The sequence below is a fragment of the Heptranchias perlo genome, chromosome 26 (genome assembly GCF_035084215.1).
Source record: "Heptranchias perlo isolate sHepPer1 chromosome 26, sHepPer1.hap1, whole genome shotgun sequence".
In the NCBI taxonomy this organism is placed as follows: Eukaryota; Metazoa; Chordata; class Chondrichthyes; order Hexanchiformes; family Hexanchidae; genus Heptranchias; species Heptranchias perlo.
The window spans coordinates 11,263,373-11,279,961 of record NC_090350.1 but is presented as its reverse complement, the minus strand read 5'-3'; the positions used below and the strand labels follow the sequence as shown (position 1 = coordinate 11,279,961).

Genomic DNA, 16,589 nt, shown 5'->3' with positions numbered 1-16,589 from the left:
GTACCAGTGTCAGCTTGACTCGGTTGGCAGTACACTCATCTCCGAGTCTGAAAGTGTGAGTTCAAGCCCCACTCCAGACACAGGCTGACACTTCAGTGCAGTACCAAGGGTGTGTGCATTGTCCCTCCGGGGATGCTGCATTTCAGCCTGCCTGTTCATGTGGATGTTAAAGAACACCCCCCCCCACCCCACTATTTGAAGAGGAGCAGGAGGTTCGGAAGGGTCATTCTGTGACCAGCGGGGAGCTGTGCTTGCAGACAGCACGAGTTGGAGAACCAGAGTTTCCACGAGATCATGCAATGACACCTCTGGTGTTCTGACCAATAATCCTCCTTCAACCAACACAACGGACAAACAGATTATCTGGGCATTTATCTCACTTGTTATTTCTGAAATCTTGCTGTGCGTAAATTGGCTGCTGTGTTAGCTTATATAACAGCGATTACACTTCAAAAAGTAATTCATTGGCTGTGAAATGCTTTGGAGTATCCCGATGACATGATTAAGGTGCTATAAAAGTGCAAGTTCTTTCTCGTTGATCTCTCGTGTTGTTGCTGACAGAAGCATTTAAGATTTTAAAATACTGAACTGTATTCTAAAAAGATTATCCTCCTGCCAATTATTTTATTTTGATCGCTCTCCATAGCAATTGAGTGTGTAAAAGCTCTTCTCTATTATTTGGCTTTAAAACTTGATTTTTTTTCCACAAAGCAATTTCCTTTCTTTCCTATTTGTTTCCTTGTATAAAATCCCTGTATTTAGTAACCTGTTTTTATACTGTTGTACTTCTCCTTTAATAGTAGAAATTGGGATTACATTTTAGCCTTGAAAACACTCAAAGATTAGTTACCCAACAAATTCCTTTGCCCGTTATTTTCAAGCTGATGTTAATCAATTTAAATAAATCAGGTCAACACTTCTGTTAAAATAGTGGAGAGGGGCGTTTAACACAAACGCACTATGGGTTCATAAGCTAATCTTTGTATGGTGTAGTTTCAAAGGCTTTAAGTTTAACAGAGGAAGCGGGAACTGTTGGAAGATGGAATTGGTAAATCCATGGGGAAATCTGATTTTTTTTGGCCAGTTATGTGGATTTTTGTGTAAAATAATTGGTGAATGAGAAAAGTAGCAAATAACCAATCAGAAAGGAGAAATGAGACACTTAATCAATGACAGAGAAGAAATCAGATTGACACCAGTCAGTGTGTGGTGAATTAGGATTCCATATTCTGATGGCCACCTTTCCCCTCACAATGATCAACTGGTGTCACAAAGCAGTCCCCATTCATTTTAACAGGCTGCAGGGACTCAAATACTCATGAAATGCTGTTCTTCAGAACTTGCATTTACATATCGCCTTACGCTCTCGGGATGTCTCAAAGCGCTTATTTTGGAACTGCATTCATTGCTTGAACAGACAAACGCGGGACTGAATTTGAAAACCGGAAGTCCCACAACCACCAAATGAGATAGACTAGCAGTTAATCTGTTTTGGTGGTGCTAGGTGATGGATAAATTTTGCTGTAACTAGCGGCAGGGATTGAGTACTTCCTCTTTCAATGACGCGCATGCGCGGGACAGCGATCTTGCCGCGCTTTGTAGGCCACCAACTGCCCTCGCTGATGTTCATTAAAAGCGCGGACTAGAGGCTGATGGCTGAGCACCAAAAATGCAGCCGATGCAGGTAGACATAATTGGGGGGGCGGGGGGAAGAGAAGAGCAGAGGGTTGGGGGAACCACCTCCCCTTCCCGGTTAGATCTGGATCACACCCTTGAGCATGAACGGCAGTGAGCTGATTTCTCGGAAAGCCCGGCGCATGCGCAGCAAGTGACCTCATCAGACACAGTGTCACCATTCACTTAGTGATATAAAAGGTGACCCACCCCCCCAACTCCCACTTTCTACCCAATAAACCTGAAAACAATCCATAACCCACACACAATGTCCCTTCAGTCACTGCAGCTCTCTCCCACAGTGTTTAGTTTGACGGAATGATTAGTGACAATGTGGGTACTTCCGGTTTTCCACCGACCTGATCACTTCCTCATGCGCCGGGCCACCCAATGACGTCACTCTCAGCGCGTGCTAAAAAGCTGCAGCTCCGCTAGTGACCTCACTTCCAATGATGTCATCCTTACCCGTTCTCATTGAATGAAATGTGCCCTCACTAAACCAACCTTGCAGCTCAAATTATGGAAAATAGTCAATGCTGTGGATTTGTCAAATTCAGCCTCACAGAGAAACAGATACAACTCCCTGCATGATCTTGCAGTGCCCGTTCATGGGGTTACGTATTTGAAGGGGCCCACAAGTCAATTGCTGGGTTGGCCTGGCGTGAAGTGTTTTGAGACTCAAAGCGAGGTGGAAGGCTGCTGAATGTGGAGGCCTCACTCCTCCAGAGGACAGGGGAGTTTATACAGATCATGCTGATAATGTGCCATGTGTGATGCCAGGTTCACAACGACTAGCACAAATTGGTGCCATGCAGCCCTCCATAGAGAGGGGCCTGGCTTGTCAGTAGAAATAATCTTTCATTATTTACCCACAGTAAGGTCCCCAGGTTTCACTCAACCCTTTACTAACTGCTCCTCTCTCGGCATTGCTCCCACTCACATTTTCTTGCTGTTGCTCCCGACTCTGCCCGACTTATCCAGCCCTGTTCCTCTCTCCCAACCCCCATTCCCCAGTCTCCCTCTTATCAGGTTGCATCTAAGTCTACGCTGCTTTAAAGTAAATAGACCTATCGCTTCATGCCTACTTGAGTAACTAAGGTTCTTTAAGCTAGGAATTATTCTCCTTTGTACCTTTTCCAAGGCCAATATATCACCCACCATGTGAGGTGACCAAAACTGGGAGCAGTACTCCAGATGCGGTCCAACCAGCAACCTGTATAACGACAGAAGGGGGTCCTGCGATTTGTACTGAATGGTTCTATTAATACAACCCAATACTGTTAGCTTTAGCTACAGCTTCTCTACATCGGTCATGAACCTTCAGTGATCTGTGCGCAATAACATCTAGATTGTTTTCTCAAACTCTTTCAGTATTATTCCCTGTAAATGAAAGCGTATGCTGTGTTGGTCCTACTAACATGCATGACACTACATTTGTGTTATTTGTCATTGTGGTGTTTAGCGTGCAGGCAGGCCTTCACGGGAACGTCACTGGGGTCGTCGGCCATTCAAAGGTTCATCTGCTGCTGCTCCCGAGATGCCCTTCCATAACAGGTATTGCAGCAGGCCTAGTCACTAGGCTCGATGGTGATCAATGACTATGGGCAATGAGGTACTGGGCCACAGCTTCTCATTATATTTATAAATGACTTGAATGAAGGAATAGAGAGCCAAATGTCTAAGTTTGCTGACGACATGAAGTTAGGTAGCACTGTAAATAATGTAGATGGGAGCAGAAAGTTGCAATGGGAGATTGATAGATTAAAGTAGGTGGGCAAAACTGTGGCAGATGGAGTTCAATGTGAGAAAGTGAAAGGTCATCGACTTTGGACCTAAGAAAAATAGATCAGAGTATTTCCTAAATGGCGAGAGGCTAGGAACTGTGGATGAGCAGAATTTACAGAAATCTCTAAAAGCTAGTGGACTGGTTCAAAAAATATTTTAAAAGGCTAATGGAATGTTGGCCTTTATCTGAAGAGGACTGGAATACAAAGGGGTGGAAGATATGATACAGCTGTACAGAGCTGGGTACGGTAGCATAGTGGTTATGTTACTGGACTAGTAATCCAACGGCCTGGACTAATAATCCGGAGTCATGAGTTCAAATCCCACCATGGCAGCTGGGAAATTTAAATTCAATTAATTAAATGAAATCTGGAATTAAAATACTAGTATCAGTAATGGTGGCGTGAAGCTACCGGATTGTCATAAAAACCCACCTGGTTCACTTATGTCCTTTAGGGAAGGAAACCTGCAGTCCTTACCCGGTCTGGCCTTTATGTGACTCCAGACCCACAGCAATGTGGTTGATTCTGAAATGGCCGAGCAAGCCACTCAGTTGTAAAATCTCGCGAAAAGAATTCATAATAAGAATAAAACCGGACGGACCACCCGGCATCAGACCACTAGGCACTGGACACGATAAAGGCAAACCAAGCCCAGTCAACGCTGCAAAGTCCTCCTCACTAACATCTGGGGAATTGTGCCAAAATTGGGAGAACTGTCCCAGTAGTCAAACAACAGCTGACATAGACATACTCACGGAATCGTAACATTCAGCCAACGTCCCACACTCTTCCTGGGTATGTCCTGTCCAACGGGCAGGACAGACTGACCAAAGGTGGGAGGGAATGGCCCTGGGAGTCCTCAACATTGACTCTGGACCCCATGAAATTTCATGGCATCAGGTCAAACATGGGCAAGGAAACCTCCTGCTGATTGCCACCTACTGCCCTCCCTCAGCTGATGAATCAGTCCTCCTCCATGTTGAACACCACTTGGAGGAAGCACTGAGGATAGCAAAGGCACAGAATGTACTCTGGGTGGGGGACTTTAATATCCATCACCAAGAGTGGCTCGGTAGCACCACTATTGACGGAGCCCTGAAGGACATAGCTGCCAGACTGGGCCTGCGGCAGGTGGTGAGCGAACCAACACGAGGGAAAAACTTACTTGACCACGTCCTTAACAATCTACCTGTCGCAAATGCATCTGTCCATGACAGTATTGGTAGGAGTGACCACTGCACAGTCCTCGTGGAGACAAAGTCCCATCTTCCCACTGAGGACACCATCCAATGTGTTGTGTGGCACTACCACCATGTTAAATGGGATAGATTCAGAACAGATCTAGCAGCTCAAAACTGGGCAACCATGAGGCGCTGTGGGCCAACAGCAGCAGCGGAATTGTATTCCAGCACAATCTGTAACCTCGTAGCCCGGCATATTCCTCACTCTACCATTACCAACAAGCCAGGGGATCAACCCTGGTTCAAAGAGGAGTGTAGAAAAGCATGCCAGGAGCAGCACCAGGCGTTCCGAAAAATGAGGTGCCAACCTGGTGAAGCTACAACTCAGGACTACATGCATGGTAAACAGCAGAAGCAACTTGCTATAGACAGAGCTGAGCGATTCCACAACCAACGAATCAGATCAAAGCTCTGCAATCCTGCCACATCCAGTCATGAATGGTGGTGGACAATTAAACAACCAACGGGAGGAGGAGGCTCTGCAAACATCCCCATCCTCAATGATGGCGGAGTCCAGCACGTGAGTGCAAAAGACAAGTCTGAAGAGTTTGCAACCATCTTCAGCCAGAAGTGCCGAGTGGATGATCCATCTCGGCCTCCTCCTGATATCCCCACCATCACAGAAGCCAGTCTCCAGCCAATTCAATTCACTCGACGTGATATCAAGAAACGGCTGAGTGCACTGGATACAGCAAAGGGTATGGGCCCCGACAATGTCCCGGCTGTAGCGCTGAAGACTTGTGCTCCAGAACTAGCTGCGCCTCTAGCCAAGCTGTTTCAGTACAGCTACAACACTGGCATCTACCCGACAATGTAGAAAATTGCCCAGGTACGTCCTGTCCGCAAAAAGCAGGACAGATCCAATCCGGCCAATTACCATCCCATCAGTATACTCTCAATCATCAGCAAGGTGCTATTAAGCGGCACTTACTCACCAATAACCTGCTCAGTTAGGGTTCCGCCAAGACCACTCGGCTCCAGACCTCATTACAGCCTTGGTCCAAACATGGACAAAAGAGCTGAATTCCAGAGGTGAGGCGAGAGTGACTGCCCTTGACATCAAGGCAGCATTTGACCGAGTGTGGCGCCAAGGAGACCTAGTAAAATTGAAGTCAATGGGAATGAGGGGGAAAACTCTCCAGTGGCTGGAGTCATACACAGCACAAAGGAAGATGGTAGTGGTTGTTGGAGGCCAATCATCTCAGCCCCAGGGCATTGCTGCAGGAGTTCCTCAGGGCAGTGTCCTAGGCCCAACCATCTCCAGCTGCTTCATCAATGACCTTCCCTCCATCATAAAGTCAGAAATGGGGATGTTCCATTCGCAACCCCTCAAACAATAAAGCAGTCCAGCCCACATGCAGCAAGACCTGGACAACATGCAGGCTTGGGCTCATAAGTGGCAAGTAACATTCGTGCCAGACAAGGACCATCTCCAACAAGAGAGAGTCTAACCACCTCCCCTTGACATTCAACGGCATTACCATCGCCGAATCGCCAACCATCAACATCAACATCCTGGGGGTCACCATTGACCAGAAACTTAACTGGACCAGCCATATAAATACTGTGGCTACAAAAGCAGGTCAGAGGCTGGGTATTCTGTGGCGAGTGACTCACCTCCTGACTTCCCAAAGCCTTTCCACCATCTACAAGGCACAAGTCAGGAGTGTGATGAAATACTCTCCACTTGCCTGGGTGAGTGCAGCTCCAACAACACTCAAGAAGCTCGACACCATCCAGGACAAAGCAGCCCGCTTGATTGGCACCCCAACCACTACCCTAAACATTCACTCCCTTCACCACCGGCACACAGTGGCTGCAGTGTGTACCATCCACAGCATGCACTGCAGCAACTCGCCAAGGCTTCTTCGACAGCACCTCCCAAACCCGCGACCTCTACCACCTAGGAGGACAAGAGCAGCAGGTACATGGGAGCACGACCCACTGCACATTCCCCTCCAAGCCACACACCATCCCGACATGGAAATATAGCGCCGTTCCTTCATCGTCGCTGGGTCAAAATCCTGGAACTCCCTTCCTAACACTGTGGGAGTACCTTCACCACACTGACTGCAGCGGTGGCTCACCACCGCCTTCTCAAGGGCAATTAGGGTTGGGCAATTAATGCCAGCCTCGCCAGCGACGCCCACATCCCATGAACGAATAAAAAATAAAGCTCTGATTAGACCCAGTCTGGAATCATGCACTCAGTTCTGGGCACCGCACCTCAGGAAAGATATATCGGCCTTGAAGGGGATGCAGCGCAGATTCGCCAGAATGATAACGGGGCTAAAAGGGTTAAATTGTAAGGACAGGCTGCATAGACTGGGCTTGTATTGCCTTGAGTATAGAAGATTAAGGGGTAATCCAATTGAGGTGCTTAGGTTGATTAAAGGATTTGATAGAGTTGATGGATAGAAACTATTTCCTCTGGTGGGAGAGTCCAGAACAAAGGGGCATAACCTTAAAATTAGAGCTAGGCCAATCAGTGGTGATGTCAGAAAGTACTTTAAGGGTACAAAGGGTAGTGGAAATCTGGAACTCTCTCTCTCCAAAAATGCTGTTGAGACTAGGTCAATTGAAAATTTCAACATTGAGATTGATAGATTTTTGTTAGGCATGGGTATTAAGGGATATGGAACCAAGGCAGGTAGATGGAGTTAAGGTACAGATCAACCATGCTCTAACTGAACGGCCGAATAGGCTCGTGGGGTTCCTATGGCAGTCCAGGAGATCAACGGGGCCACCAGCGAAACATTAGGAGGAGGGTACAAGAGCTGTTGTCACTACAGTAGTGGCAAGTTTCTGCCCGTAAGTTGGAATTTAACAATCCACCCCTCCCCCCTCGTTCATTTGATTCTGGTGGGTGCGTTGCCAGCAGGGCCACAGAGGGGGTGAAGGGATGGAAATCATGGCAGAAATTGAGGTGGCCAGTTCTGGGGCAGAGTTTTGGCTGAGGGACTCTGCCCCACTTCACTTGCCAGACCACCACCAGAAGTGGGTGGTTTTCATAAGGAAAGTCCAGGCCTTTGTCAGAGGAAGTTGTGAACAGTCTGCTGCTCAGACCACATCTTGACTCCCTTGTTCAGTGCTGGTCACTGAGGCACAAGGGAGCTACTGATGTGCTGTGGCCAGTAGAGAGAAAAGCCACAAGGAGGATCGCTGGTATAGGAGAAATCAACATAGATTCAAATGCAGGAATGATATCAAGAAATCATTCTTCACACAAAGAGGAATCAACACTTGATTCAAGGTGAGCCAAATGGCCTTGCTCATCCATAGTTAACTTGTGATTTTTTTTTGAATGAAGAGAAGGAGCAATGGAAGGAGAATGAGCAGCATTCATAGATACACAACCCAACAGGCACAGCAGGTGTGGGAGTGAAGAGAAGGCACTGTGCAGTTTGTGTTTCCTGCAATTCCCAAGTTATCGCCTGTATTCCAAAAGACACTGCGTTATCTGCAGCTGTGGAGCAGAAGGCAATGCTGCTGTCTGTTGGTCCTATAACTGTCGGCCATCTTTCCCCCAACTCCAGGTCTGAACCCCTCTGATCAGGTTTCGGTCCCAAAGTCAACAGTGACGTCCTCTGTGACTGTGGTGCACTATCCTTCCTCATCTTTATTTCAGTATTTTTTAAACACGATTATCCACACCATCGTTCTCCAACATCTCTCCTCCATTGTTCAGCTGAGTGGGAATGCCTTTGCTTTGTTCCACTATTACCTATCCAGTTATAGCCTACACTGTTACCTCGAGTCCTCCATGGATCTATCCTTGGCCCCATTCTATTTCTCATCTACATGCTGCCCCCTTGGCGACATCATCCGAAGACATGACGTCAGGTTCCACATGTATAGTGATGACACCCAGCTCGACCTCACCACCATCACCTCTCTCGACCCCTCCACAGCCTCTGTGATGTCAGACTGCTTGTCCAACATCCAGTCTTGGGTGAACTGCAAATTCCTCCAATTAAACATTGAGAAGACCAAAGACATTGTCTTCAGTTCTCGCACAAACTCCGTTCCCTCGCTACTGATTCCACTCCCCTCCCTAGCCACTGTCTCAGGCTGAAACAGACTGTTCGCAACCTCGGCATTCTAATTGACCCTGAGCTGAGCTTCCGATCCCAAATTCTCACAAAGACCACCGAATTCCACCTCCACAACTTCGCCCATCTCAGCCTATCTGCTGCTGAAAGCCTCATCCACGCCTTTGTTATCTCCAGACTCGACTTTTCCAATGCTATCCTGGCCAGCCTCCTATCTTCCACCCTCAATATACTTGATCATCCAAAGGTCTGCTGCACGTATCCTAACTCGCAGCAAGTCTCCCCAGGCACCCCTGTGCTCAGTGACCTACTCTGGCTCCCAGTCCACCAACACATTGATTGAAAATTCTCATCCTCACGTCGAAATCCCTCCATGGCCTCACCCCTTCCGCCCGCGCCGGCGCTGCGCCCGCCCTCAACTCCGCAGCGCCGGCGCTGCGCCCGCCCTCAACTCCGCAGCGCCGGCGCTGCGCCCGCCCTCAACTCCGCAGCGCCGGCGCTGCGCCCGCCCTCAACTCCGCAGCGCCGGCGCTGCGCCCGCCCTCAACTCCGCAGCGCCGGCGCTGCGCCCGCCCTCAACTCCGCAGCGCCGGCGCTGCGCCCGCCCTCAACTCCGCAGCGCCGGCGCTGCGCCCGCCCTCAACTCCGCAGCGCCGGCGCTGCGCCCGCCCTCAACTCCGCAGCGCCGGCGCTGCGCCCGCCCTCAACTCCGCAGCGCCGGCGCTGCGCCCGCCCTCAACTCCGCAGCGCCGGCGCTGCGCCCGCCCTCAACTCGCCTTTGTCTGAATTCTGTAGCCTGCCTGACAATGACTGGATCAAATTGCACATTGCAGAGAACTTGAATTACTCTGCAGCAGACTGAATCAAATTACACATTCCAGGCAAAGGTTTGGATGAGTTTTCACCTCCCACTTCCTCAGTGGCAACAGCAGATTATGTTAGCTCCGCCACTGTGGTGGTAATAGGCGTGACTGATAAATTTTGACGAGAACGCCCCTCCTCTTCAAAACAGTACCATGGGATCTTTTATATCCACCTGAAATGGCAAACGGGACCTCGGTTTAACGTCTCATCTGAAAGCCAGCACCTCCAACAGTGCAGCACTCCCTCAGCACTGATTTTATGCTCAAGTCTCTGGAGTGGAGCTTGAACCCGCAACCTGCTGACTCAGGTTCGGGAGTGATGCCAAGTGAGTCAAGGCTGGTTTGTTGAAACTCTACAGCAGGGTGTTATAAATAAAATGCATCAATTCCAGCTAACACCTGGTAAGTATCTCCAGGGCTGAGACAGTAAACACGCATCGGAGGACATATTTATCACTTAGTTGCAAGACAGCCACCATTTGCAGCAGATTTCAATCTCCTCGCTCCACTCCTCTGATTTGCCTTCACATTTTTTCAGCGGTGAATGTTGATGATAATCAGGGAAACAGGAGAGGAGGGTGGAAGGGAGTTGCTGAGCAGGACATAGAGTCGTCGTCGGTCAGAAAAGTACACAGTTAAAATTACACAATAAATCTGTCTTCGCAACTGAGCTAATGACTATCAGTTCTGCTGTTGGTTCAGCTGTCATTCGCCAACGGGTATCTCTTGGCTACTCTTTCCAGCCTGTTCCCTGACAGTACCAGCTCAAGTATAATGGAAAGATTATTCCGCAGGACAAAAGTGAAAAGTTAATCGTCGCGCTTTTAATGGTTTTAATTTACTCTCTCTCACACACACACACACACACACACACGTGAAATTCTCTCTTTAAAGCCAGTTTCGCTTGTGGATCGAACTCCGTGTGAGCCGATTCACCGAAATAAAATGAGTGAACCCGGACTCCAGAGAACCACGAACGGAATTCCGTTTGTGCTAGTTGCTTACCGATTGGGAGCGAATTTACCACGGAGACTGTATGTCCCAGCAGCGTGATCCATCACGACAGGATCTAAAGGTCAGGCAGTTGCTGGAATTATCTCCACATTTGTTGAACATTAATAAAAGACAGGCAGTGCTGCCAAATTCAGGAACGTGGAGTATGGCATAAAAGAGAGAGAGAGAGAGAGAGAGAGAGAGAGAGAGAGAGAGAGAGAAATCCTCACAATAATGATCTAAAATAAGGAACTTACATTTATATAGCACCCTTCACATCCTCAGGACACCCCAAAGTGCTTTACAGCCACTGAACTACCTTTGAAGTGCAGTCATTGTTGCTTTGTGGGAAAATGCAGCAGCTAAGTTGCGCACAGCAAGGCCACGAAGGATCAGATAATCTGTTTTTGACGGTGTTGTCTGGGGGAGGAATGTCGGCCAGGGCACCGCGAGATCGCTCATGCTCTTTTGTTGAATAGTGCCATGGGATCTTCCACATCCTCCTGAACAGGCAGATGGTGCTCCGGTTTAAAGTCTCATCCGAAAAATGGCACACCTGACAACGCAGTACTGCTTTGAAATGACGGCATACATTCCGTGCTCAATACTTACTTTCATGTCTCTGTTTCAAAATAACCCTCGTTTCTTCTACGACCAGCCCCTGCCCAAAAGGATGGCCCAGCAACATTTTCCCCAGGTCACTGTGCGCTGGTATCCAGTGCCCCATCTCTCCCACACCCCCTCCCAAAAAGCTTGCTGTCTTAGATCTGGGTCTGGCCATTTCCTAAAGTCTGTAGCACAGGACACTGGTGGTCAAATGCCCCCTTTAACCTGGGGGGAATACTTTAAAAAGAGCACCCCCCTCACAGACCTTCCTTTCCCTTTAATGCTACGTGGCTGTGCAGTTTGCAATAAAAATGACAAATAGGGATTGCTCTCCATATAGCACACCTTGTGGATGTTGTCTTCTCTCTCTCTCTGTACCAGTTCTACATCCACTCTGAATTACCTGGACAACCCTCACTCTACTGCCACACTGCACTCAGGCAACACAGACACCATCGAACGCCCCTACATCATTGAGCTGAATTTATATAGAAACACAAAGCTGCTGAAAGGCGCACTCTGAGCTGTCTGTAGTGAGAACGCTTATCAGAGGTGTTACAGACAACGTGGCGGCTGAATTTGACTCCTGTACAAAAGCTATGAGAAGAAAACTTTTTCTTAAAATATTACAAATTTTACTTGGATATTTTGCATAGAATTACAAATGTGGGATACATGGAGACTCACCCAGCGCCCAGAACAATGACGTAATGACTTTAGAAATCCAGATCCAAGAGCAGGGCATCAGGGTTGAGAAGAGCAGGAGAGAAGATAGGATAAAACTTAGAGGGTTAAATTATGAGGACAGGTTGCAAAGACTTGGTCTGCATCCCCTTGAATTTAGAAGATCAAGGGGTGATCTGATCGGGGTGTTTAAAATGTTTAAACGATTTGTTACGGCAGATACGGAGAAACTAATTCCTCTGGTGCAAGGAAACAAGAACAAGGGAACATAATCTTAAAATTAGAGCCAGGCCCTTCAGGAGTGAAATCAGGAAGAACTTTTTTTTTTACACAAAGTAGTGGAAATCTGGAACACTCTTCCCCAAAAGGCAGTGGATGCTGGTCAATTGGAGCTTTCAAGACGGAGATAGATTTTTGATGAGTAAGAGTATCAAGGGATATGGAGCTACGGTGGGTAAATGGGGTTGAGGTGCAGATCAGCCACAATCTAATTGAATATGGCTTGAGCGGCTAAATGTCCTACTCCTGTTCCTAAAACAGGAAGTAGTGATTAGATGGCACCAAGTTTGGATTTCAGAAGTCTCTAAACATAGGGGGAAACACTCAGAAAAGTGCCACAGTTGATTCCCAAATTACAAGAAATCAAAGCCTGGGATTCTGGTAGACCACCACACATCCCACTGGGACAGAATCCTGGTCCAGACCATAATCTCCATAAATGAACATTCACACCCCAAACACAGCCTCTCCACTGCCAAGATAGCAGTGTATTTTATTAAATTAATTGTTCTTTGTTATTGGAGGTTATCCCGAGCCTACAGCTCCTGCCAAGAGAAGTCTGGGAATGATTAGCTGGGCTGAGGCACACGTTTCCCATGATTATTCCTAGTATTCCAAGATCCTGACCCAAGCAAATCTTTCCTTTCGCAGGCTGGCCCATGTTTACGCCAGGACATCAGATTTGTCTGTGATGCAGCCACTGTGCAACTGCTGGGCTTCGAAGCTTTCCTTGTGTGCCTCTTGCTCCAGATGCATGGGGGGGTGGTGGGGAGCAGTGACCAGTGACTACAGCAGCAGGGAGGTGCTGCACAGAGAACACAGGGGGCACAGCCACACATTGCAGCTGATCTTACTCCTGACCCCGTGGTAGTTTCTACAGCAACTCACAGTGGCGTCTCTGCGGGATTTTTCCTATAGGCAATCTCTTGTGGACATCTGAATGCGATGCAACCTTTTCTGAAAAGACATTTGCTTGCGTTTGACGTGCGGTAGCAGTATTTATAATTGATAGGATAATTTACTGAGAAACCAAGGCCCGTGGTGGGGGACATCACCAGGATTGAAATGAAGCACGAGATAAATCAAGGCTTATAAATGAGGTGACTCTCAGCTTGAGTTTCAGAAGCCTGTCAATCAGGAGTGTCCAAGCTTTATACCTTCTTGGGCTGTATAGGTTGCTACTGTGAGCCACATATAAAATTCCCATTACTTGCATAAATCTCACTAGAGGTTTCAATTCTTTTAGTCCATTGCTAAGTTGGTCACAGCAAAATGAATGCTGATTTGAACAGATCTTGATGTTCTGATTTAGGATTTATCCGCACTAAAATCAGCCCATCCCAAATCTCCAAGGCCCAGGAAATTCAAAACAAAACAAGCGAGCGAGAGAATAAGCGCAAATAGGATGGAGTAGCCTGGGGATAGAGAGCTGGATTACCAAGAATGGGGGGCTGCACGTGTACCACAGACCAGAGTTTGGTTCACAGACCGTAGGATGAAGGGAAGATTGAGGGAGGGAGGGAGGGAGCTCCATCATTTTGAAGAATGAGTTTCAGGAACAGGCACTGCGACGTGTCGCAATTTCAACAAAGTGAGGAAGTTGCGAGAAATGAGCAGTAACGGTTGATGATGCCGTGTTGGGAGTTTTTGGACAGTCAAAGTGGTTCCAGATGGAGCTTAGAAGGCTCCATTTTGATGTTTAGGAAAACTCTTACTGTAGCGGATCTGTTACCTGCTGCGGTGGAAACGATTACAAAAAATTTCCACACTTCACATGAACTATTTTGCAAAAGACACGACTGTTGATGTAATGACATGACTGCATGCGTTTCATTGGGAAATGAGGACCGCAGTAGATTCCCACCCACCCTAGATTGCCGACCACCCGAAGGGGTAGAAGGCGCAGAAGCCTCAACTTGTTACACGGATGACATTTGCTTTGACAGTACTGCAATGTTAATGCAACGGTTAAAAACGGCAGTGTGATTTGTTTTGCACTGACAGCACTGACTGCTGCCCCTGAACCGGGAGCTCCTGCATGTGTGGGGATCCCTACATTATACAGAGGGGTGGGTGGGGGGAGAACGTGCCAGAGACTGATATAGGGAGAATAAATCAGCAAGGTTTAGAACCGCTGCCCAATTCTAAAACGAGTGCCGTGTATTTCTGGAGTCACTGAGATTGCACTATTCAAAAACATAACATGGGATAGCCGTAGTCTGTCGGGCAGCGTGCAAGTTTAGGACAGAATTGAGTTTGGCTACGATGACCGTATATATTTCAACACTCGCCGACTACACTCAAATGTGAAGAATGCCCACTTGGTTGAGGTGCAGTATGGTCAGCCCCACAGAAACATACCTGGAATTAATCCTTCAAAGGAGAGGAGACAACTGGAGCCAAGAAAAATAAAAGCTGAAGATTTTCATGAGAAGCATCCAGAGTGAACCGACCACCACCTCAACACCTCCTGGGGACAGGAAGTGAACCGACCACCACCTCAACACCTCCTGGGGACAGGGAGTGAACCGACCACCACCTCAACACCTCCTGGGGACAGGGAGTGAACCGACCACCACCTCAACACCTCCTGGGGACAGTGAGTGAACCGACCACCACCTCAACACCTCCTGGGGACAGGGAGTGAACCGACCACCACCTCAACACCTCCTGGGGACAGTGAGTGAACCGACCACCACCTCAACACCTCCTGGGGACAGGGAGTGAACCGACCACCACCTCAACACCTCCTGGGGACAGGGAGTGAACCGACCACCACCTCAACACCTCCTGGGGACAGGGAGTGAACCGACCACCACCTCAACACCTCCTGGGGACAGGGAGTGAACCGACCACCACCTCAACACCTCCTGGGGACAGGGAGTGAACTGACCACCATCTCAACACCTACTAGAATCATAGAACAGTTACAGCACAGAAGGAGACCATTTAGCCCGTGCCGGGTCTTTGTAAGGGCAATCCAGTTAGTCCCATTACCCCGCTCTTCCCTCATAGCTCTGCAAATTTTTTCCCTTCAAGTATTTCTCCAATTCCTTTTTGAAAGCCACGACTGAATTTGCTTTCACTGCCCTTTCAGGCAGTACATTCCAGATCATAACTATTCCCGTATAAAGAAGTTTCTCCCCATGCCGCCTTTGGTTTTTTTGCCAATCACCTTAAATCTGTGTCCTCCGGTTCTCGATCTTTCCGCCAATGAGAGCAGTTTCACTCTATCTACTCTGTCTAGACCCTTCATGATTCTGAACACTTCTAACAAATCTCCTCTTAACCTCCTTTGCTCTGAGAACAACCCCAACTTCTCCAGTCTATCCACATAACTAAAGTCCCTCATCCCTGGAACCATTCTAATAAATCTTTTCTTCACCCTCTCTAAGGCCTTCACATCCTTCCTAAAGTGCTGGTCCAGAATTGGACACAATATTCAAGTTGTGGCTGAACCAGTTATAAAGGTTCAACATAACTTCTTGCTTTTGTATTCTATGCCTCTATTTATAAACAATTATCTATTTATAAAGCCAAGGATCCCGTATGCTTTTTTAACCGCTTTCTCAACCTGTCCTGCCACCTTCAAATATTTGTGCACTTATACCCACAAGTGACTATAAATTTTGTTCCGGATTATCGTTTCTAAAAGCTTCCCCACCACCGAGGTTAAACATTGGCCTGTAGTTCACAGGTTTATCCGTACACACTTTTTTGAATAAATGTGTTAACACTTGCAATACTCCAGTCCCCTGGCACCACCCCCATATCTAAGGAGGATTGGAAGATTATGGCCAGCACATCTGCAATTTCCACTCTTACTTCCCTCAGCAACCTAGGATGCATCCCATCCGGACCGGGCGACTTATCTACTTTAAGTACAGCCAGCCTTTCTAGTACCTACTCATCAATTTTTAGCCCATCCAGTATCGCAACAACCTCCTCTTTTACTGTGACTTTGGCAGCATCTTCTTCCTTAGTAAAGACAGATGCAAAGTATTCATTTAGTACCTCAGTCATGCCCTCTGCCTCCATGCGTAGATCTCCTTTTTGGTCCCTAATCGGCCCCATTCCTTTGCTTACTCCCCGTTTACTATTTATTTGCCCATAGAAGACTTTTGGATTCTCTTTTATGTTGGCAGTCAGTCTATTCTCATACTCTCTCTTTGCCCCTCTTAGTTCCTTTTTCACTTTTCCTCTGTACTTTCTATATTCAGCCTAGTTCTCACTTGCATTAGCAATCTGATATCTGCCATACATCCCCTCTTTCTGCTTCATCCTACTCGCGATCTTTTTCATCATCCAGGGAGCTCTGGCTTTGGTTGCCCTACCTTTCCCCCAGTGGGAATGTACCTAGACCATCTCCTCTTTAAAAGCGACCCATTGTTCGATTACAGTTTTGCCTGC

The 16,589-nt window shown here is 47.7% G+C and overlaps 1 protein-coding gene across 7 annotated transcripts in view; it reads right to left on the bottom strand.

Annotated features, from left to right (window-relative positions):
• Window positions 1-16,589, bottom strand: part of LOC137342506 (thyroid hormone receptor-associated protein 3-like) — a 142,420-nt gene that overhangs the window by 40,556 nt on the left and 85,275 nt on the right. Inside the window, exon 1 of one of the 7 annotated variants that reach the window (XM_068006415.1) lies at window positions 10,623-10,706. The exons of the other annotated variants lie outside the window; for them this stretch is intronic. The gene's annotated coding sequence lies outside the window, so the exon portion shown is untranslated. Of the gene's footprint in view, window positions 1-10,622; window positions 10,707-16,589 lie in introns of those variants that run through there. 7 annotated transcript variants of the gene reach the window in all.